This window comes from Bombina bombina, chromosome 8 (genome assembly GCF_027579735.1).
Source record: "Bombina bombina isolate aBomBom1 chromosome 8, aBomBom1.pri, whole genome shotgun sequence".
Taxonomy (NCBI): domain Eukaryota; kingdom Metazoa; phylum Chordata; class Amphibia; order Anura; family Bombinatoridae; genus Bombina; species Bombina bombina.
In genome coordinates this window covers 14,759,840-14,771,961 of record NC_069506.1, presented here as the reverse complement: position 1 = coordinate 14,771,961, position 12,122 = coordinate 14,759,840, and positions in this window count along the sequence as shown.

The following is a 12,122-nucleotide window of genomic DNA, read 5'->3' as shown; positions in this document are numbered from 1 at the left end:
TATCTGCAGATTAACAGACCTTTGGGATTACAGTTTTGTACATTCGTTGTAGAATATTATCTGTCTCACAATATTCTACAGAACACACATTAGATTCATTAAAACACATTATTTAAGAATTAGATTTTTCTCTCCAAAATTATTTTTTTATCAAAGTCAACAAAAAGAAAAAAATGATATAAAGTTCTAAGGTTAAACTTACTAAGTGTTTGAGAAATTTTGTAGGTGATATTTCCGTAGTTGATTAAAGCACTAGAAGAAATAAATAAATATTAGTATTGACTGTTCTTTACATCCTTAATAATTATATAGACTATACAAACCCAGCATTATTAATAAACACCTCAATTTTAATGTCTAAGATGATATCCACTAGCTCAATTTGAATGCAATTTTTTTTTTTGCTCTTTGGAACCTAAAGCAAATTACTTTTGCATATTAGATGTGTTTTTTTTGTCCTTTCTCTTGTGTTTTATTTTACTAAGACAAAATTGTGATAAACAATCGCTTCGTTTGATAAAAAAACAAATAATCAATTAAAGTGATGGTAAACTCTCCTCTTTATAGAAACAGATCCAGAATGTGAGTGATATTTTAGATGGAGGTGAATAATTCAGTTGTAATTAAGTTGCGCTAAAACTTACTTTTAAATGTAATAAATACCCTGTGAGCTAAAGGTTTGAACTGTTCTCAAATTAGCGCTCTTACCTTAAGGCACTTTTGTGGTAGCTAGAGCGCTGATTGGAGAATAATTCAGAACTTTAGCTCACAGAAAAATTGATGGAGCACAGGGTATTTGAATTTTCCAATTTAAACACTTTCAGTAAAAATGAAACCATGAAATTGACGATGCAATCATTTGATTTTGATCCTGGGATCAGATCATGGGGGATTACCTATACTGGTTGACATGCCCCCAGGCTGATTCTTGCCTTCGTCAAAGGGGGAAGCTGCAAGATGCCATATATTAAAGGACATTCCATGCTGTCTTAATGGTGTTAAAGTCCAGCGCTAAATGGCGTTAAAGTCCTAACGGTATGAAACTATCAAAGTATTTATTTTTACTTTAGTTACTCTTAACAGAAAATAAGATTTACCCTCCACACACTTAATAATTTATCAACCCCAAAATGTAATAGTCTAGGATTTCCATCATATGGTAGCTGACTGTATTTTCACAGTTGTTACAGTGAGAAATCCCCTCTTGTCGTTATCTAAAATAGTGTCCCTAATTGAAAAAAGTAAAGAAGATAAGGTAAAGAACTCAGGATATTAAAGAATTGTGTCCATGGTCAGCAAAAAAATTAAATTTGCTAACAAAATGACACTTCCTATGTGTACAGTAGAGCTGTGAGTTCATTTTACTATGAATTTAAATTTGTAACAAAAAAAAGGATAATCATTTAATTTTAACTAAACAAATATCTGAATAATTGCACCAACACAATTGAAAGAAAACAAACAAATACTAAAGAAATTAGTCAGTATTCACTTGTTTACTTTAAATGACCTTTTAGAGGTTTAATACTTACCTTTAATGCGCTCGAGAGCCATGTTAACCCACTGATCTTCTTCACACAATCCCGTCTGCACTAATAGGAGGTTTAGCGGCTCCCCGGGCATCTAAGGAAAAGATCTCTGCGCTAAGCCTCCTATTAGCACAGCCGGGGTCTATGCAGATGAGGAGCAGGGGCAAGGCTCTGCAGCACGCTAAAGTTAAGTATAAAGCTACAGGTGAAGTTTTTCCCCTGTAGCTTAGGAACATTTACATTTGTTGTGTACAAGTGATTCCTATCTGATGTATATAAAAGTCTTATTAACGTCCCTTTAATTCTGCTCAGAAATTCATATTATTATTATTCATAGTATTCAAAAATCCCAGTAAGAATCACAGCCACACCAAGTATTTTACAAAAATGTATGAAATCAAAATTACTATTCATTTTTTATTTTTTCCAATTTTATCTCTTTAATTGAGCCATTTGAAAATGTTAATTATAAAATTAAGAAAAGGTATCTGAAATAGTTACTTACTTTATATGGTTTAAACAAAACATTAAAAAACATTAGAAGTAATCTTTATTAATGAATCGATGATGGGGGAAGTTTTTCTTTTGCACTGACCTCAGTTATTTTGTCTAATGTGTCAATGTGAAGAAAACTCATAAAAATACAGTAAAAATCCTTTTTTTTTAAATGTTTTTTGCGTTTACCCAATAGCAGTTTAGAAAACTCACATATTCAGGCAATTAACTGCCTCCCAGCCTGGGTGACAAGCCCAAAGGGAACATTACAAAACAAAATTATCAACACAACTTACATAAACCTGGCACTCTCTAGCACACAGTGATATTTAAAAGTAAAATTGAGAGCTAGTTGCATTTGGCACCAAGGGGTTTAAGCCCAGGACAACATCAAGGTCTCTCCCTTCCTGAGACCCTAACCAACAGCTAAATAAAGATAGGTTGAAAGCATGCATTGTGTGGCTGCTAGCTTAGGGTCAGAGGAGGGGAGAGATCTTAACGTGGTCCTGAGCTTAAATTATTTGGTGCCAAAAGAATCCCCCATTTTGCTTTTAAATATTACTGAGTGCTTGCTAGAGAGTGCAAGGTTTTATGTGAGTTGTGTTTATAATTTTGTTTTGTAATTTTCTTTATGGGCTTTTCACCCAGGCTGGAAGGGGGTTAACTGCCTGAGTTGCTGGAAACTGTACAGCCATCTAAGGAGATGATGCAGACAATTTTGTGATACTTGTTATTGGATGGAAGCAGCAGACCTATTTTGCTTAAAGGGATGGTAAATACTAGCGTTTGTGAAGTGCTCGGATTTACCATTGGAACAAATAAAGGGGACTTTCGACGGCGGACGATCCGGAGGAGGAGCTAAGCGCAAGTCACGGAGCGCTTCTCTCTGCTTTCTCCTGCACTGAACTCCTAAGGCAAGGGATATTGTGCCTGGAGCCCCTGTGACTGGGGAGAAAGTGCGGCTAAAAGGACAACCCTGGACGAACAGAAGGGTTGAGGCAAGCGGACCGGACGCGCTGAGAGAGCGGGCTCCTGAGGAGGAGTGTTGAGAGTGTCCGGCGTGTATGCCGATCCTGGCAACTGGTGCACAGCAACGGTGCCTGCAGATCTCCCTCCCACCGGTGCTGCGAGAGGGAGATAGGAGCGGCTGCTGGGCTGGAGGAGACAGGAACCGAGCAACGGTGAGAGGGAGGCCACTAGATGATGGGACCGGCCCTCCCCCCCTCTCTGAGGTGACTCAGTGGACTGATCTGGCTGGGGAGAGGAGGGGCAGAACGGAGACGCCGCACTGGGAGGTCTGTAGGCCTAAGGAGGAGCGGGTGGTTAGGCGGCAGTAACAGACCCCAGTGAAGGAGTATATTATAGCATCAAGGAGGCGGGTGGCCGAATATCGCCATTAAAGTGAAGGGGAAGAAGGGAGCTGAATATCACAGAGGAAAGATTATGTGTGAATTTGGCCTGAGAATCGAGGAGAAAAAGAAAAATCCTAACAACAGCAAGTATACCTACATAAGTTGTTCTGTGACTGCTGGTTGCTTTGTGCTCATGTGCTTCGCTTTATAAGCATAACTCTTCTGCTTGCTTGCTGTTTCTTCCCTGGGCTATGGCTGCTTGAGCCAGCTACTGCATAAAATAACTTGCTGGGACTGAATTTAGAATAAAAACATTAATCTGATAGATAAATACTGAATTTAAAAGGGAAGTGGACACTGCTTATGAGCCAACTGACTTCAACAAGAGGGAGACTGACTTGCTTATCTCTTTTTTTGTTTCCTCTTATTTCAAAAGACTTCCACATGCCTTTTTGCTTAGCGCCTAGTTCATAACTTTCTCTGCTCTCTTGCTGGGGGCTGATGGTGCTTAAAAAGGCTGCTTGACAAAAAATTGTCTTAATTGTCTGTAGTATAAAACATCAGCCTGGATTACAAACTTACCTACCCCAGAGAAAAGACAGACACTGCTCTTAATTTGTTTGGGAGTAATAGAAGGGAGTCAGACTGTTGGCCTTTTCCTTTTTTTTTTTTTTTAAGAAAGGGGGAGAGGAGAAGAAAAGAAGAGGGCTATTAAGCGGTTTGCCTCCCAAGGATATCAAGAAATTGGTTGAGAAAGAGACCTGATTGCGGTCTCTGTTTACTGACCCTTGCTAGTACATGTTTAAACCTATAATATGTATCTTTATCCAGTTTAGCTTGATATGGTTCTGAACGCTATTTACAAATAATATAAAGAATCTGACCCCCACTTATCAATAAATTCAAAGATATTTAGTATAAAAGGGTTAACAATTTAGTAAGAGGGCAGGGGGGGAATAGTCTATTTTCTTATATTTAAAAATCAAGGTATAATTAAGATTCTACTTTAAAGGAGAGTATGTATATAGACTAGAAGGTTACTGGTATTAGTCAGAGGAATATCTAAAGGGAAAAATAAGGTTGAATTATCCAATTAAGTTGCAGGACCAGATAGCAGAGTAGAACCCACTAAAAGGGATTTTAGTACTTAAAATTTCCCTTCCCTAGGATAAGGGATATTTGAGGGACAGCTCATTTAGGGAGGTAGAATAAACCTTGTAGGGTTACTTATTAAATAAGAAGGTATTAGAAATACATTAATAATTGCTGGCAAATGTGTTTTTCCTCAAAGTGAACAATTGGGAATGTAAAATCTAAATTCTGCTTGGAAACCTCTTTATAACGGTGATGACTAAAACTATCTGACATGAATTTATTATTGGATATTGCTCTAAAGGAAAAAATGTAATTTGGACAGGAAACACAGGTTAAAGGGCACTATATAGCAAATAGTTTGAAACTATTTATTGTGATATTTGCAGACGAGCAGAGGAGAAAGGGGAACTAAGTTCTCTGGTTTGAAGCCCCATACTTACTGCTAGGTAGTTCTGGGAATAAGGGAAAAGGAAGAAAAAACTTTCTATACAACTACTGGATAAGTCTCTTCATTTTTGTTCTTTTTCTCTCTGGGATAGATGTCACAAGTGGATCACTACACTTAGGGAATTAAAGAAATTCTCTCATACATTTTCACTCAACTGCACCCCCTTTTTGTTTTCTTTTTTTTTTTTTTTTTTTTTTTTTTTCCCCTCACATTTCATTTCACCTAATCACTCCTTCTTCACTTTCCTTTTTCTTTTTTTATATCTCACACAACACTATTTTTTCTGCATTATATGGATAAGTATATTAAATCACCTTTACACATGAAAAACACCTCTCCAGCCATGGTTGGGAAAACAAGAGATAAGAAAAATAAACAGGCAATAGAAACAATGGCTGAAATACACTCGAGCACTACTAACCTACCCAGGGGTATAGAGCAATTTGATATGCAAACTCTAGTAGATAGTATTGCAGGGGCTTTATCTCCCAAATTTGAAGGGCTTAGATCAGAGATCAAACAGGATTTAGTGATGTTAACAAATGAAGTAAGACAATTCTCCAATAGGCTTCAAGAGGCTGAACAGAGAATATCAGATATTGAGGATAATACCGAGGGTATGAAAAATAGAATAGAAGCTAATAACACTCTGATCTCTAAATTACAGCAAAAAATCGAGGATTTGGAGGACCGTTCCAGAAGGAACAATATTAAGATAGTAGGTCTCCCTGAAACGAAGGGAAATGAAAACTTAGCAGAATTTATCTCCTCAAACCTGGTTAAGCTTATAGGTATTCCTTCCACTTACCCTAATATAATAGTGGAACGGGCACATAGGATAGGCAGTCAGTTAACTAGCAGTAATAAGGGTACAAGACCAAGACCAGTACTTGCTAAACTATTAAACTACCAGGACAAGGTGACAATATTGCAATTTTACAGAAAAATGCAACCAATTCTCATAGGGGAGGACAGAATATTTATTTTTCAGGATTTCTCTTACGAGACCTCCTTAAGAAGAAAGGAAATGTCACCCATATGTACAAAGCTTATCAATCAGGGCGTCCAGGCGACCTTGCTTTACCCAGCTAAATTAAAAATAACATACAGGGATGAGGTATACTTCTTTGATAACCGCAAAGTAGCTGAAAAATTCTTGACAGAAAACAAAATACTATAAAAAGACATGAAGAGAGGGATAAGACCAGCGAATCTTATTTTTTTTTATTATTATGTGTATATCTACTTTTTCTTTGTGTATGTGGGTAGAAAGATGGGATAATAGTACAGAATGTATACGGAGACATGGGGTGGGGGGGGGTGAGGAGAGGGGGGAAAACCCTTTTTTTTTTTTTTTTTTTTTTTTTCCTTCCCCTTCCTCTCTTTCTTCAAACGAATTGAAAGTATGTATATTAAGTCACAGAAATTACTGACTCCACAAATTTTATTAATATAATTTCATGGAACATTGGGGGCTTTAGTTCACCTGTAAAACGAAAGACAGTAATATCCCATTTGAAGAAATTGAATTGCTCTATAGCATTTTTACAGGAAACTCACTTAAATTTAAAAGAGACTGCTAAATTAAAAACTTCATGGGTTGGAGATGTAATAGCATCACCAGGAGAACATAAACGGAAGGGAGTAGTGATTTTAATAGCAAAAAAAATTAAAGCACAAATATTACAAATATTTACGGATGAAGGAGGGCGGTACCTTTTGTTAAAATTAAAAATAGGTAACTCTATTTACACATTATGTAACATATATGCTCCAAATAACGTGATACCGAGTTTTTGGGATAATCTCCAATTAAAGATATTACAATGTGTAGAGGGATATGTAATTATGGGAGGGGACTTTAATATGGCCCCGCAATTTCCCCTAGATAGACACAGAAAAAAGGTAAAACTAGTTAAGACAAAAAGGGATGCACTCGAATCCAAAATGTTTAGGAAAATTCTCTCAAATTTGGCTCTTAGGGACATATGGCGTAATATGAATCCAGAGGCTCGGGAATACACCTGCTTGTCCAAAGCACATAAATCCCTTTCAAGGATTGATATATTCTTGGTTAATGACAAGGTTGCAAATTTAAATATTAGAACAAATATTTATCCTGTCTCGATATCAGACCATGCTCCGATTTCCCTTTCGATCCCTTTTTTTACTCATTCATCTCCGCGTTTCTGGTTCCCAAAATTCTTGACAAATGATATAAAGTTTAAAGAATTTTTAAGAAGTAAGTTTGAAGAATTTGCGCGGTTTAATCATGAATATACAAACAAACCTCTGGTCTTCTGGGAAACGGCAAAAGCTGTGTTAAGAGGAGAAATTACCTCTTATATAATAGCATTAAAAAGAAAAAACAAGAAAAGAGAACAGGAAGTATTAAGATTTCTCTCTAATGCATATAATCAATATATTTTAGACAGATCAACGGAGAGTTGGGAAAGATATACGAGAGCTAAGAAAGAGAGGGATACTCTGTTAATTTACAAATCAACACAAGAGGAGATTAGCTTACAAGCTAAATTTTACAAGCATGGAAATAGATCAGGGAAACTGTTAGCAGCTTTAGTTAAGAATAATAGAGGAACTACAGTGATGGAGAGTATTCAGGATGAGGGTACAACTGTAACAAAATCTGAGGATATACTTAAAGTATTCACTAGATATTATAGTAATTTATATGCCCTTCAAAACTCGAATAAACAACATAGAAAGGAATTCTGGGAGAAGATTAAGAACCCAGTTATATCCCCTGAAGTATGTGCTAATATGAATGCCTCAATTTCTGCGGATGAAATTGATAAAGCTATTAAAAACTTAGCGAGAAATAAAGCGCCTGGACCAGATGCAATTCCTAATGAATTATATAAGATATTAGGACAAAACATCACTCCTTATTTGAAAAATTTATATAATTATTTTTACAAGGAGAACAAACTAATCTCCTCTAGTTTCACTGCTTCCCTGACAATGCTGATTCTGAAACCGGGTAAGGACCCAACTAAGAAAGAATCATATCGCCCCATAGCACTACTTAATTCCGATTATAAATTGCTTACATTTATACTGGCTAATCGGCTACAAAAGGTTCTACCCACTATAATACATGAGGATCAAGCAGGCTTCATGTATAAAAGAAACTCTGCAGCTAAGATCAGGGAAATTTTTTTGATAATTGATTATTATAACAACTTAAAGGATGTATCAATGTCTAAAGTAAGTAATCCAGTAGATTCTGCGCTTATTTCAATCGATGCTGAAAAAGCGTTCGATTCGATATACTATGATCACCTGATATTCTCTCTTACTAAGTTTGGGTTTAAAAATGACTTTGTTAACTTCATATGCAATCTTTATAATACACCCATCACAAAGTTAATAGTAAATAATATTTTGTCAGCTGATATTTGTCTTGGAAGAGGTACCCGACAGGGTTGCCCGCTCTCTCCTTTTTTGTTCAATATATCAATTGAACCTCTGGCAATTATGCTACGTCAACATATAGAAGGTATTAGAGTGGGAACAAAGGAAATGAAGATTACTTTATATGCTGACGATATTCTTTTATATGTCTCTAATGCTAGACAAAATATCTCAAAAATATTATCAATCATTGAAGTGTATGGCTCCTTTTCTGGTTATAGGATAAATATTTCAAAATCAGAGATTTTCTGGGTCCTGGATAGAGGGGGGGATAAGGTGGAGACCCCCTTTAGACTGGCACCGGAAGCCTTTAAATATTTGGGTATAAATATATCAAGGCAACCGAAAACCTGGTACAGCTTGAATGTTTCTCCTATAATTGAAAAAGTTAAAGAGAGTCTGAGAAATTGGCAAAATTTCCCACTTTCATTGTCAGGCCGAATAGCACTATTTAAGATGATCTTATTACCCAAAATGCTATATGCTTTTCAAAATACCCCTGTATTACTTAAGGGGAAAGACTTGAAAGATTTAAATACTTCAATCCGGAGGTTTATATGGCAGGGTAAGAGACCTAGATTAGCATTTAAGAGACTTTGTCTAGCAAAAAAAAATGGAGGTATGGCACTACCTGATATTCATGTATATAATTTAGTGTTTCTGGCTAGGATTGTTCTAGACTGGATAGTGAATGCAGGATATGTAACTAATAACAATCTTGAGAATAATGTGACCTATCCTTTCCTACCAGTTTCTTTAATTCACTCTGAACCTAGAAACATACCAATAAGAATTAAGCTCCTTAAATCTATTTATACGCCTATATTAGCTTGGCGAAAAATTCTCTCACTACTAACACTTAAACCTAACATTTCCAGATACCAAACACTTTTGGGAAATCCTGAATTTCAAGATGGTTCTCAGTCTAGAGTCTTACAGATTTGGAGAGATTTAGGGCTATCTAGGATTATCCAGCTAGTGGAGCTGGAAAGTGCTACAATTAAAACATTTAGTACTTTGAGGCAGGAATTTAAATTAGAGAATAAAGATTTCTATGCATATTTACAAGCCAGACACTATGTGTATACACTCATAAGGGAATCGGAGGGGAGCTGGAGCTGGGGGGATCTTGAGACATGGATCGGAATGTTTAAGAATGGACTTTATTCAATCTCTATGGGATATCAAATAATAATAATGTCTAGATTAAAGGATTCTAACTTTAGAGAGATATCACTGCACTGGACTAAATTAAATGCGGACGTGGAGATAAGTATATCTCACGTTGTAAGGTCTATTGAACTGGTGAATCAAAGTACTTTATCTTCAACATGGAGGGAATCACATGTGAAATTACTTTATAGAATTTATTATACTCCAGAAAAAGGGTTTAAGTGGGGTAACATAGCATTCCAGAAGTGTCCAAAGTGCTCATATTTGGGGGCAAATTTGACTCATATGATATGGGAATGCCCTAAAGTTTATCAGATGTGGCAGAAAGTTGCCTACTGGGCCTCTAACTCTTTGAAGCTTCCCATTGGGAATCTTAATTTAAGAAGGATAGTCTGTTTATGGGATGAGACACAAAATTTCCAGTACAGGAAATTAATTAATGCAATTATCCTGGCAGTGAGAAGTCTGATATTCAGGAAATGGAAGATAGCAGATATTCCTAAATTAGCCGAAATTAAAAATTACCTGAAAAAACAATATATACTTGAACAATATAATGTGGATATGAACAATGACAGGGATATATGTGCGTTCTTTAAAAAATGGGCAGCGTTTATTAAAGGATTTCCGGTGAGTGAGAGAGAGTATCTTATTTTTCCATTTAGAAATACGGAGATAGTTTTGTTGGGGATTTGGTAGGCAGAGAGACGAGCACTATGAAGGAAATAGAATTACTTAACCTCCTGTTCTCTTCTTTAGAGGAGAGAAGGGGAGGAGAAGGAGAGGGGATTATTTCTCTCTTTTTTTTTTTTTTTTTTTTTTTTTTTTTTTCCCTCTTCCTCTCCCTTCCCCCCCCCTCTTTCCGATTTACGGAAAAACAATGTAGGAGGGCTGGGCCTACGACATGGGCCTACAGGTTTTATCCCACTTGGTATTTTGACTAGCTAAGGTTTGATAAAAAAGGTTAAGGAAAAAAGAAAAAATTGATTTTGTTCAATAAGATGTAATAATATTGCTTAAAGATGCCTATGTTTATGAGTTTATTGTAAGTTATAAGTGACACAATGTAAAGAAATGGATTGAGAAATGGCTTTTAGAGCAATACTGTAAATTGTGTTAAGTTTTGTTATTTGACCAAAATCTTTAATAAAAAGAAATTAAAAAAAAAAAAAAAAATAAAGGGGACTTTCATTCATGAAGTATAAAATACTTCATGATGAATATATTTGTTCCAATCGATCACCGTTCTGAGCTGCTAATTTTCCGCACGGCTATTGGCTAAGAGGTGGAAATGTCACCTTTCAGCCAAATAGAGAAAATATCGCTCTGCCGGTGGGCTGTCTTAGCAGCTCAGAACGGCGATCGCTTGGATCAAATAAAGGAGCTTTCATTATGAAGTATTTTATACTTCATGAATAAAAGTCCTCTTTATTTGTTCCAATGGTAAATCCTAGCATTTCACAAACTCTAGGATTTACCATCACTTTAAGTAGTTATGGCACAGTTTTTTGAAGATCCTGTTGCTGCTAACAACTATCAGAGAGTAAAACTCTACAAAACGCCAGGAAAGCTGTATCCAGCAGGTCTTTGGAGGTGAGTACCGTAGGTGTCAGTCAGTTGGAGACTGTTTAAATCCAGCCTGCTCATGTAGCCCTATCACATACATAGTGCTCCCCCAAATGTGTTACCAATTAGGATTACATCTATATATATTTCTTGAACAATCTACACTATGAGGCGCCCGTTTGTTTTTTACTTTTAGACATTTGCTGGTGATCCCATATCATATGAAGAGGAGCTGCCTCTAGTAGACTTTTGTTTCTCTCTGAGTCATTAAGTACCAATATATTCATTTTTTTCTCCCACAGTTTATTGGGTGCTCTTTTTGTCTAAATTGCATTTACAATTTTGTCATTTTATATATATACTGTATATATATATATATATATATATAAACATGGAAGGGGACTGCACTCTCAGACTGGACTGGGTAATAATATATATATATATATTTCCTTTAGTGCCCCTGGGACTTCATTTCTTGTAGTCTCTGGTTTGTTTGTTTCTACAAATATTATAAACATATTTTAGATGAGAGCCAGAGCTGTCAGCCATCTTGTATATTGCAGGATTGTCATAGATTTGGAACTGTGCACTACAATCATTCCTGCGGCTTTGCTTTAAACAAACTCTTCTCAGCTACATTGAATCACATCACTGCCCCCCCATTATAGGGCGCATCATCTAGTTGGGGGGGGGTCAGTGATGTGATTCGATCTATGCATTCTGAAAGGTTTGTCAAGTTTTAACTTTGTACTTTTGCAATAAACGCTATGTTTTACACAAATTGCCTTGCTTTGGATTTATGTGCATTGTGAAGCCAATATTGATATTTGACTGATTATATGGGACTTATGTCTTTACTGCTGTTATTTTGCAAGTTTGACATTACCTATATTACAGCAGGTCGGTAACGTTTGATGAATGTTTTTTGCAGTTCCCTAATGTGTAATATGGGACACGCAAGGTCTCTTGAGGGTTGGGGCTTGTTGGACACAGCTGTATATATGTTAGTCTCACAGAGGGAGAAAAATC